Below are 12879 nucleotides of genomic sequence, written 5' to 3'. Positions count from 1 at the left end.
TTCTTCTTCTTCTTCTTCTTCTTCTTCTTCTTCTTCTTCTTCTTCTTCTTCTTCTTCTTCTTCCTCTTCTTCTTCTTCTTTTTCTTCTTCATCTTCTTCTTCTTCCTTTCTTTCTCTCTCTCACTCTCTTTTGAAGACAGGGTTTCTCCATGTAGCCCTGGCTGTCCTGGACTCACTTTGTAGACTCACTTTGTAGGCTAGCCTTGAATTCACAGAGATCCGCCTGCCTCTGGGATTTCAGGTATGCACCACTTCACCTGGCTTATGGAAGGAGTCTTACACAGCTTTGGGCCTACTTCACCTCTTCAGCATAGCTGGAAGACCCCCCCCTCCCCTTTTGGTGCAGCAGCCAGACACAGGCTGAGCATCGTCACGTTTGCCTGCCTCCCTGTTTTTATTTGTGTGGTATCTGGCTGGACTGGAACTAACAAGGGTGTGGCCTAGGTGGCCTCTGCATTGTGTCAGGACAGCTGTGGACATTGCAAACGAATGCGTCTGAAACACAGACCCCTCTGGAGTTAGGCGTGGAGGCACATACCTGAAATCCCAGAGTTTGGGAGGTGGAAGCAGGGCACTCACTGTGAGTCTGAGGTCTGAGCAACACAATGAGCCTGGGCTATATAAGATTCTGTCTCAAAAACCAACCCAAACCAAGCAAGCAACCAAGTAACCAACCAACCAACCAACCACCAACCAACCAACCAACCAACCAAGAACTACAAACCAAACCAACCCAACTCACCTGCTCCATCACTGAAAAAACAACAACAACAAAACCAAACATGCTGGAACTGCACCTGATGCACACATCTCTAAAGCCAGCACTAGAAACTGAGGCAGGAGGATCACTACAACTTTGAGGTCAACCTAAGCTATATAAAGGGTTTCGGGGCAGCCCGGGATATAGAATGAGGCCTTGCCTCAAAACAACAAACAGGAAAGACCCCTCTGGCCCTCTGGGGTAACTGACAGCTAACCCCGTCTCACACTAGCTTGAAGAAGTCTCCCAGAGGCTCCTTACAGAAAGCACAGCTCCTTTCCCTCTGACTGTGACCTGCTCACAGGCAGCTCCTCAGGGAGGGAAGCCCCTGGCAGCGTGTTGCTGAGGGCAGCACACAGAAGCAGGCAGGGGCAGGTACCCCTTCAGGCTATGCATTTCCCTCCACCAGCCTCTGTCTCGGTCCTGCCTGAGGCTACCCAGCTGCTCCATGTCTGCCCCGCCAGGCACTCTGGCCACCAGCCAGTTCCCATCCAACCAGCCCCCTCGGGACCCTGCTCTACTGCCTTCTCACAGGGCAGCTACACCCGGGCAAGCCTGGCCAGGAAGCATCAGCTCTGAAGTCCTGTTGTGGACTGAGCAGAAAATCCAGCAATGGGCCTCAGTTTCCCCATTCCTAAAAAGGAAGGCCCTAGGCTAGAGCACAAGCTTTGAGCCAGGGGTGGACAGAAGTGGTCCCCTGCAGAGTAGATGCTGCCCTAAGCCTTGTCACCACCTGGTGTTAGCGGCTAGGGACCCAGAGCTCACCCGGTGCTTTTTTTCCTAACCCTGACTGAGGGACCATCCCACTGCCTTGACAAAAGAGACAACCATGCCTTGGCTTTGGACTCAACAGCAGATGCAAGGTAAGTGTTGACCAAATGAGTGATTGATTTCATGAATGAAATCCAGAGTGGGTAATGTGCGTGAGGGTCGTTGGGAGAGTAGAAAGCAAGCCCGTGGGGCAGGGAGGGCGTCGCTTCTGCCCCCTCTCCCTCTGGAACTCAATCTTCCCATCTATTCCATTGCCTCTGTGGCAGAGGGCTATGAACTGAGCTTGCTTCCTGGCACTGTTTCCCTTCCCTTCCCGTCTCCTCTTCCTAAGTCACCTGACTGAGCAATGAGGATACCCTGATCTGTGCTGCCTGCCCGGGGTGTAGAAGGCAGCAGTGCCTGGGAACTCACCGGCTCTTGCCGTGTCTTCCTCTGCGCTGAGCCTGGACTCTGAAGCTCTAGGTCTGTGACCAACTGACAGTGCCTTCCCAGAGCCTGACGTCAGGCTAGCCAGCTGCTTTTGGACACAGGCAGAGGGGTGGGTGGGGTGGGGGCGGAGCAGTCCCTCCCCAGCCCTGCTCGCTGCCTGGAGGAGCTGGGGCCAGAGGGAGCCTGGGGGGTCAGAGATACCACAACTCCCCTAGACAGAGGGGTGAGCGGCAGCTGTTCAGACCAGGAAGAGTGGACGGGGGCAGGGTTGGCTTCTGGCCCAAGGCTGTGGGTTGTCTTAGAACTGTTTGGCTAGTTCCTGAGCGAAAGAGAGATCTTTTAGGGTGGGTCCTGCCTGCCCCAGCAGCCAGGGGCTTAGGGCATCTAGGCAGGTGCAGCCACAGACTGCTGGCTGAGGGTGGTCTCTGTGCAGGGCAAGGGTTGGCTCACTCTGGGGTTGAGGCTATTGGAGGGCAGTTTGCCCGGCCAGGAGTTCCATCTAGACCTCTGCTCCTCACGTCTATCGTCCGTTTCAATCATATCACAGTGCTTCCCTGGGCACTTAGCGGCCAGTCCAACACTGCTGCCTCAGGAAGGTTGTGCCCAGGAAGCCCTGGGCCCCCAGAGCTCACATCGGGTGTGATAGAGACTACTGGAAGAACTGAGTGCCTAGTGGCAGATCCAGCCTGCCCAGAAGAGGAGTGAGGGCAGGGATCCAGAGTGGCCAGAGGGAGATGGAAGAGGAGGGTTCTGCCTGAATGGGCAGAGGGAAGGGAAGCCATCCAGGTAGCAGGGAGCCGCACAGTCACGGTCTGGAGAGCAGACCTGGAGAGTGTGATGAGGCTGGGAGAGAGCAGACACTTTCACACTGAGTCTCAGCAGCCTCCGTGGGCTCCGGTGGTGGCTTTGATCCTATGTGAACAAAAGGTTCTAGAAGAGGAGTGTAATCCGCCAGCCTTAGTCCAACACCCGTCATAATATCTCTAGAATTTCGCTGTATCTGTCCCACGTGGCTCAACTGAGACCCAAGAAGTACAGGAGCTCATCCATGGCTTGCCAGACCGCCTCCCCTGGGTTTAGCACTGACTTCTGGTCCTTGGGGGAAGGTTTCAGACTTCTGCAGGGCTGAGGGGTGGGGATTCAATGTCACTTCTGTGGGCAGGGCCCTGACTGGCAGGCAAGGAAAGGGCTGGAGGCTGGAGGAGCTCACATTTCACAAGCTGGCCAGAGGTGAGCCCAGAAAGCCACGATTCTTTCGGAGGGGTCAGTGCCCACCTGTTCCTTCTACGCTTGGGTATCCCGGCCAGCAGCTGGGACTTTCTGGGCCTGGGGCACCGAGCTATAGCCTGGCCCCAGAGTTCCTTTCCCTGCCCAGTCTCCAGTTCGGGACAAGACAGGGAGGGGTGTGCTGTCCTTGCCTCCTTAGTTCCCTTCCAGGACCAGGAAACACCTAGGTGGGTCCAGTCCTATCACTTGGCAGGTTGTACAGACCTGAGGAAAAGGGAGGTGCTGAGGCCTGGGGCCAGGGCAAACCTGAGGTGGAGGTCTACAGCCTCAGTGGAGTTGTTGGCTGCTGCTGTGCTTCCTGGGCCTTGTCTGAGGGGTTGACATAAGTGCATTGGTCGTAGGTGACAGATTAAGTGCGTGGTTGGGTGAGTGCAGTGAGAGACTGGAGCCGGAGGTGGCGCTCTGACGTGTAATGGAACTCTAGGACACAGCTGGATATCTGGGGCAACATGGCCGTTAGAGGAAGGGGAGAGGAGAGGAGAGGAGAGGAGAGGAGAGTCCTGGGGGCTGAGTGGGCCTCTGAAGCACTGAGGAGACTCTGAGGGGGTCTCACAATGATAGGGTTCTGAGCCAGGTGATCTGAGAGACAGCAGCTCAAGCTCTGCCCCTGCCTTTATTCAGGTGTGGTGACACCAGCAGGGGCAGCTGAGAAACCACACTCAATTGATGTACGCGGGGTCATGACTGGCCAGCTAGAAATGTAATCTCGGGTTACATCATTCAGGGAGAAATGCAGAATGAAGCTGGGCAGTGGTGGTGCACCCCTTTAATCCCAGCGGAGTCAGGCAGGCAGAACTTTGGGTTTGAGGCCAGCCTGTTTTACAGAGTGAGTCCCAGGACAGCCAGGGCTACACAGAGAAAGCACGACTCACAAAACAAACAAACAAACAAACAAACAAACAAACAAACAAACAAACGGGGTAAATAAACAGAGCACCCACAGTGTTCGCTCAGGCATGGCCCAGGTACTGGGCTTCAACCTTCTAAGGAGCTGCTGGGTTCCATCCTCAGGGAGGGCAAATCAGAGGCAAAGTCACCTGTCCAAGGGTACATAGTTACAATGAGGGGGCCAGACCTGGAGCCTGTCCCTTCTGTCAAGCTGCCAGTCACACATGGGACCAAAGCCCGGCCTGCTTTCTCCATGGAAGCTTCAGAAACAGCTCCAGCCTGCTACCTGGGCAAAATGTGGGCTTCCGACTCTTCCAGCAGCTTGGTCCTGGGGACCATGCACATCCTGAGTTGGCTGGGCTTCAGATCCCTTGGCAGAGCTAGACCTTGGCCAGATCCCCTGCAGGGCCTGGACTTGCTTTCTATTTCAAACCTGTCTGGCCTCTGATGGTCCCGTGGGATCAGGGCAGCTGAGTCTGTATGGGGCTGCACAGTGGGCCCCAGTGGTACAGATGAAGCTGCTCTCTGGACGTCCCTATCTCGCCGTATGATGCCCAGAGCAGGGCTGCTGTGCAAATGCCCTGGCACCACGTTTTCGGGGTACCAAGGGGAGTGGTGTGAATGGGAGGAGGGGTGCCAAGATGGTTGGCCAAGATGGTCACTTTCTGGAAGGCTGATGACAAATCCCTGGAGTTGACTCAAAGTGGAGTGACTGGGTGGGGGCACCAGTTGATGAGGAGCCAGGCAAGCTGAGCCTGAGGGGGCTGCAGGACAGAACCCAGGTGCCTGTCCAGGATCCTGAATCTAAACAGTGCTGGAGCAGAGACGTCTTGACGCTGGCTTGATACCTTTCCTAGCCACTAACCTGCCATAGCTAAGGGTGCCCAGAGCTGCTATCTTACTTTATTATGGCCACAGCTTGCTGAGGACCGTGTGTGTGTGTCTGTGGTGTGAGTGTGTAATGTGTGTGTCTGTGGTGTGAGTGTGTGTGTATGTGTGGTGTGTGTGTCTATGGTGTGAGTGTGTGTGGTGTGTGTACGTACGTGTGTGTGTGTGTGTGTCTGTCTGTCTGTCTGTCTGTCTGTGGGGGAAGTTTGTGCAGGTAAGCACAGGTGTCCTCAGAGGCCAGAGGAAGGTTTTGGATGTTTCGTGCAGTTGTGAGCAGCCCGATAGGGATGCTGGGAACTGAAGGTGGGTCCTCTGACAGGACAGTGGATGCTCTTCACTGCTGAGCCATCGTTCACATTCTACAGATGAGCGAAACTAGTCCTGGAGAAGTGGCTCTCTGCGGAGCTGATCTGTCTTTTTCACCGTGGTGGCCAGGACACAAAGCCTTGCATACAGGGTATGCTATGGGTTGTCTCTCACTAAAGCCTGGAAATTGAGGGTGCCCAGAGCTACTTACCTCTCTGCGTGTCTCTTGGAGTTTGGTCCTATCAGCAGCCTCGGCTCTATCTAGTCTCCTCACAGCTAGCATCCATGACCTTCTCTGTTGCTAACTTCATGGGTGGAAGCCCCAGAAGGGCCAGCCTGTGTGTCCTCAGGGGGTCCTTAGTCTCTTTCCAGGTGAGCCAGCCTCTTCTCCTTCCTCCCTCCTCCTCCTCCCCTTCTCTTCCATGAGGCTCTGACGCAAGACAGTCTAAGACCAGGGCTCAAGTCCCAGCTGTAGGCTCAGCTTGCTCACTGGAAAAGAGGATAAGGACCTTCTCTGCCCATGTGACCTCTGAGGGCAACATAGAGAGTCATGGCTTAACCTGTGACAGGTGTTCATCGCAAGACCGGGGTCATGACTCGGGATGTGATATGGATCAAGGCTCAGTATACAATAAGAGATGAGTGTTTGAACAGAGTCAGACGCAGAGCATAATCAAGATCAGGGCTTAGGATACTATCCAGACAGGAGCTCAGTGTGTGACCAAGACCAAGGCTTGGAATATGAGCATAGTCAAGGCTCAGTGTGCAAATAAGAGCAAGGCTCTGTATGTGAATAGGCATAGGACTCAGGGCATAATCAAGATGAGGGCTCAGAGTGTGACCAGGACCTGAGGTCAGTATGTGATAAAGGTCAGGTCTTAGCCTGTGACCAGGAGCATGGCTCATAGTAGCTGGCTACAGTGTTGTTCATCTATACCCCTAGAGTTTGGGAGGCTGAAGTAGGGTTGTTGCAAGTTCAAGGCCTGCCTGGTGTATAGCACATTTCCAGGTTCTCTAAGATGATACAGCAAGACCTTGTCTCAGAAAGGGGTGGGGGCATAGAAAGGGCTCAGCAGGTAAAGGTGAGTGCCACCAAGCCTCACTACCTGAGTTCGAGTCCTAAGACCCCCATGATGGAAGGAACGTCAATCCCTGTAAGTTTTCCTCCGACTTCTGCATGTACACTATGGCTGTGTGCTGTCATGTGCATGCATACACACCACACACACACACACACACACACACACACACACACACACACACACGTTAAAAAAAAAGAAATTGAAAGGTTTTGTTTTTAAAGGAAAACAGCTAGTATGGCCTGTGACGACAGGCAGGCCAGTGTCATCTAACTCTGATACCTCTTAAGAAAGGTGTTCCCACACCACCTGTGGCCCAACATGGGGCAATTCCCAGGCCTTCTATGCCCTGCCCTGTTTTTTTTTTTTTTTTTTCTTTACTAGTGAGGAATGGGGAGGTCCTGGAGGTTTCCTCCCTGCCCCCAACAGAACAGGTGTCTAGATCCCCCATTCTTGCATGCCCAGGCACACCCCCCCCCAGGACTTCCTGCTTACCAGGGATGTCAGAAGGACAGAGAGCAGACCTAGGTACTGGAGGATCTGTGGCTGGGAAGGAGTGAGGAGACAGGGAGTCGTGTGTCCAGGCTATCAGAAAATCTCTCATGGTTGTGGTCTGTTTTAGTGACCAGCAGGTGACCTGTGACACCACACCCAGCCAACTCCTGGCTCCCAGGTGACCTAAGGAAAGCAGGCCCTGGGCCTCTGTTTATGGGGAAGGTCACTCTGAATGGTCTGCTGTCCTTTGAGGATGGCTTTGTGCAAGCCCTTCCTCTAACTGCTTTTGGGAAAGAGCCTGGTGTCCCCACACTGAGCCCTCATCTTGGACCCTGTGACTCAGGCCTCTCTCTGTGGAGTGTGCATGCTGGGTGTGTGGTGGGAACTGGCCAGCAGACCACAAACACAAGGGGACACCATACTGATGTCAGCCACAGTAGTGTGGCTTTCTCAAAGACCCGGCAAGGGGTTAGGAATACATTTACTGCAGTAGGAGAAACCCCTTTTTAAGATACATTGAAACAAGTAGGGATGTGAGGGGTCTAGGGGCAGGCCTGGTTTAACTCACCCAGCATCTAGCCTCCTATTTTGTGACTGACCACTCTGTCTTCTTCCACCTGTCCTCCAGGACCCTGAAGAGATGCTGTCACCTTGCATATTGTCTTTGTTTGAAGCCGGAGATGAACTTGCACCCTCTGTGACAAGGTACAGCACATCCTGTTATTTCTAAAGACCAGGCTGGGAATATCTCTCTCCCTCTCTCTCTCTCAGTTTATGTGCAGCCCTGGCTGTCCTGGAATTTGCTCTGTAGACCAGGCTGGCCTCGAACTCATAAACATCTGTCTGCCTCTGCCTCCTGAGTGCTGGGATTAAAGGCGTGCACCATCACTGCCTGGCTTTGATGAAAACTTCTATTCCCAGCATGTGATGAGGGAACCAGGGTCCCCCAAACCTAGGGAAGTTAGCATCCCTGGCTGGCCCCTGCTAGCATCACTCATTCATTAGGCTCTTGTTTCCATGCAGTCTGCAGAAATCTCCTCGTGGCCTCAGGTGGCAGGTGGGTAGACCAGTACAGCAGACACTGTAGCCCCAGGACTTGGAGCTTTCAGCTGGGCCTGTTGGAGTGGGGCTGCTGGTCTGGGCACAGGGGCAGGCAGTAGAGACAGGTCCTGGAGGGCATCTGTGGAGCCATTGACCTGCTACATCTTCCTGCTTGGGGAGACCCCCCAAGGCCTGCAGGACCCAGACCTTATACTCGGGAGCCGCAAGACCAAGGGTCTGAACTGAAATCCAGGCCCCATGTCCTACGTGTGGCCCCTTTCTCACAGCACACAAAGCACAGCAGATGCAGGGAGTGAGGAAACCATCCTTGTTGCGGCTGTTGGGTTTGACGGTGACGGTCCCTATCCTGAGGACTCTGATCTGTTGGAATAGACAACAAGAGAGTGACTGGGTTATAGGCACCTGTGGGAATGGCAGAAGCAAGTCACTTAGCCTCAGTTTCCGATGTGTGATGACGTCATCAGCATTTGAGGGTTGTTCGAGGAGTGTCTGAGATGCTAGGTGGTCTGCACTGGGCCCCCCCCACGCGGTGTTGCTGCAGCTGGAGGGATATCATATTTCCTCAGGCACCTTAGTCCAGCACAGGTCCCTGGGTCCCAAGCGGAGAAAGACTGGATTCTAGTGATTTTTATAGAAACTCCAGAGTCTCTCTGATATGCAGATGGAGGTTGGGGAAGGTCAATCTCTGAGCCCTCCACAGAGATGCTGACTAGGGAGTACCCTGGGTTGGCTGCCCTTACCGCCCAGATGCCTAACCACGAGCATCTTCCGGGTACATAAACATCATCAGACTCACTCACTCACTCACTCACTCACTCACTCACTCACTCACTCACTCAACAAACATCTCTACAGTCTCTGCATCCTTGTAGATAATTCTTCTTCCCACTCTAAACTCTGCAGGGCTTCAGCCCTGTCCAGATACCTTGCCTGTACCTCGTCTCTGTGGCATGTTTGTCTACAGTGCACTGACTCCTCTCCGGCTGCCTTTGGTGTTTACATGGGTACTGCGCTCTGTCATGGGAAACTCGAAGGCAGGAAGGAGGTGGACAAGGCAGCCCCCTCCCCGGATACGAGGATCTTGGGGTTTGTCCAGTCCTGTCTCTGGCTCACAAAGAAGATCTGGGGTGTGTGTGGGAGAACTGAAGGGCAGGAACAGAGTCAAGATGTAGCTCCTTAGGTCCCTGTCTGTTAAGAGGCAGGTTTCTTGGAGGAAGACATGGGGTTGGTTGTCTGTAAAGACTGAGGTGTGAGCCAGTGGATGCGGGGTATCTGGCGTTTCCTAGCTCTGGACAGAAAGCAGATACACAATGGTTTGGCTCTAGTGGGTGGGCATTGCCGTCCTCACCTTCAGGCTGTGTGGTCTTGGGCACATTACCTAACTCCCCGTGTCTCTGCTTCCTCTTCCTCTTGTCTCTTCAGGAGTAGCTGCAACCCATAGGGATGGGTTTCAAGAGCAAATATGCTAAAACAAGAAATTCACACTAGATCTCCTTAGCCAGTCTGGGGGCAAGGGCTCAATAACCCGATAGAATTCTGTGCGTAAAGACTTTTGATGCTTTAATCTCCAGGAGAGCAAGCCAATCTGGCTTCCAGCAGGGGACTCTCTGGCTTGGGCTACTAAGTCTCTCTGGTGGAGCTTGGTGACGTCTCAGGACAGGATGCTCACTGACTCATCTGGTGCCAAATTCTGGAATCTGATTTCATCTGCTTCCTCGGAGTCTGAGAACACAGTGGCCTAACCTGAGCGTCCTGGATCTCTGACCTCTGCTCTGCCGTAGCTCTTCTCACAGTGTCATCGAGGGCACAAGGTAGGGGACTTTGATGGCATTGGGGGACACAGAGATCGGTTTTGCGTAGGTGCTTTCTGTCCTTCAGGAAAGAAGAAAGATGAGGCAAGACACGTATCTGACCCTGAGCCTGGCACACAATGGACACCCAGCAGATGCCATCTATAACTCCTGCTCCATGACTAACACACTCCTCCCCAGATCCTGAAGGTTTTCTCACACTTTGTGGAAAGCCAAGCCAGGCTTGTCAGTGGTAGGTTTCAAACCTGGGACAAAGGGCTAACTGAGGTGCCTCTTTAACATTTCAAAGCAAACCTGGTTGCCAGGTTCTCCTAGCTCAGTCCCTACCTGTTACAGGGGCTGGATGCCCACTACCCTAAACTCCTGCCCAGGGTCTGGGCTGCCCTTCCCCCAGATGCCCTTCTCTATGTAATCCAGACATTACTAGGTATTACAGATATATAGGTATCTGGCCCTTTTTAGTTTACTCTTTACCCTCCCTCAGCTCTTCCCTCTCCCCTCCTCCATCTCCTCACGTGGCCTGGCTCAAGGCCATGTTTTCTATAGACTCTTCCAGATGTCTCTGCCTCTGACTATACTCTCCTCTTTATCTGCAATGGACCTTCTTCTTCACTATAACTCACAGCATTCATGTCCTTCCTTCTTTATTTATTTATTTTTTTTCATTCAGTCTGACAACACATGAAGCCCCATGCCATGTAGGTATCTTGTTAGGGTGCCAAATGTGTGATCCCAACCAACTCTCCCATGCCTACCTGCTAGTACACCTCCTTCATGGCCTCTGTACCCTACAGGCACTGTTCCTGTGGTCAGCCTTTCTCAACTTTCAGTGGCCTGAAGTCTCCTTTGAGTCCCAAGCTAATGTCACCCAGACCCATGAATCTGTCATTCTTGGGGGACATAGTCAACTCTTGAGAATCATCCTTAGATGATCCTGGATGATCAGGGATGCTTGTGCCCCAGCTCTGATGGTGACCCCCTTCTCTAAACCAACGACTGCATGGGGTATTCTTGGTGAACAGTGTTTTATGGTTCAGCCTTGTAAGCTAGCTGAGCAAGGGGGAGGTCAGTTTGAACCTTCTCATTGACGGTAGGGCAATCCTAGTTATCAAGAGGTTAAGACAGGAAGAGCACAGAAACAAGGGCTCAGGGGCCCTTAAAAAGGCTTGATAGAAGAGGATCAAGTTGCTCTGTAGGAGGACAGTGGTGTAATATGAGAGGGGGCACAGGGTGGGAGGAGACTTTCTGACTCCATAGCTCTAGGGAGCCATGCTGCCCTCTGGTGGCAAGTGCTTACAGGTGCAGAGGACTCATGGCTTGAGTCTCCACATTGCGCTTCTGGCCTCAGCTCCTGTCCCTGAGTGCCCACTGCTGGAGGCTCAGGAGATGGGAACAGGGAGTAGAGCTCACGCTTGGGCATGGAGAGAGAGCAGCCTCTTCAAAGGCCAGAGGTTGAGTTTATCTTCTTCTGGATTCTTGTAGTCCTATCCCAGGGATGTCCCAGGAACAGCTTCTTAGCCTGGACCTTCATGTCCTGTCCTGGGCAGCAGCAGTGCTGAGGTCCCTGATCTCATTGTGAGGTTCACTGCTCCCTGAGGATGACTGCTGTTTTCCCACAGGGCTCCTCCAGGGGGCGCCCACACTCAGCAGCCACACACAGCAGACAGGCTCCTTCGTTGGTACTACAGGCTTCCCTAACATTGATTCCATGCATTTCTGGCTCTCTGTCCCTCTGCCCTCTGTGGAGTCTGATATGGATGCCTGAGTCCATTCCAATCCCCACAGCTTCCTGCTCTACTCCCCAGTCTGTCTGAATGTTGCCCAGCAGTCATATCAGCTTCCTTCATCTCTTATATCCTCTGAGGGATGGGAGGGGACAGAGGAGCATGGTCCAGTCACCAGCCCCTCCATTGTTCCCTCTCCCCTGTATCTTGCTCCTCCTGGCCATTTCAGAGACCTTAATCTAACTTGGTGAGAACAAAAGAACGACCGACCTAATGACAAGTTCTGCTTTCCATTTTAACCAAATCACAAACTCCCTGTCATCCTCAGTAGAGGACAAGAAAACCCAAGGCAGAAACAGGGCTGTTCTTCAGGGCTGGAGCAGAGCAGTCTTTCCCTGAAGCTTGGCCACGGCTTGAGAGGCTGTTGATTAACACCTAGGTCCTACCGCTGCTGAGCCAACTGGGGAGGGGTAGTTAGAGGTGCAGGCTCTCCCTTGGCAAGCCACACGAAGGCCCTGTGGGCTGATGGCAGGTCTGTTTCAGGTTGCCTTCCACTCACCATCAAGCAAGGACATGTCTATGACACTCAGCCCGGGGTGCTATGCCTGAGGATGGGGCGCATCAGGGAACAAGGACAGCTTCTGTGAAGCTGCAGGGACCATTTGTTGTCTCTATCTATCTATCTATCTATCTATCTATCTATCTATCTATCTATCTATCTATCTATCTATCATCTATCTATATATTCCCTTATGTCATTTACATACTTGCATCTAAGCCACTTTGACTGTATTTTGTCTTCCTATCACCCACATTTGTCCCTCCCCATGGGTCCCCTTCCTATTCTTTAATAGCCCAGCTTCTACTTTCATCACCCCACACCCCCACCTGGCTTATTTCACTTAACAGGATGGCCTTTGCTTTCCTGCAAAGGACATATTTGTTCTTCGTCATGGCTGAATAAAACTCTGCTGTGTATAGATGCCACAGTTCTTTATCCATTCAGCTGCGACTCAGTTATTACAGCCGAATAGACAGTAAACATGGATGAACAGGTGCTGAGCGGTGTGCTGACTCAGATTCCTTTGTGTATACACCCAAGATATGACATTTGTAGAAGAGAAAAACATAGCTCAGGGAGGCAGAGGCCTGTCCAAAGTCACAGGGCTGGGACCTAACACCTGGGGAATTTCCATGTGTGCATAGTGGCATGTTCTTGGAGGGTTGAAGGATATGAGGCAGGGGCTTCTGAACCAGGGGTGATGGGAGCGGGCCTGGTAGAAGGCTCCCATCTTAGCCACTGGTCCCTGAGTCTTTAAAGTCTCTCTCTGTGGACCCATTGGAGAATCCTGCTGTGGGACACCCTGACCCTCTTAATC

Source organism: Psammomys obesus, unplaced genomic scaffold (genome assembly GCF_907164565.1).
Source record: "Psammomys obesus unplaced genomic scaffold, mPsaObe1.curated_primary_1811, whole genome shotgun sequence".
NCBI lineage: Eukaryota > Metazoa > Chordata > Mammalia > Rodentia > Muridae > Psammomys > Psammomys obesus.
This window is presented reverse-complemented; position numbering follows the sequence as displayed.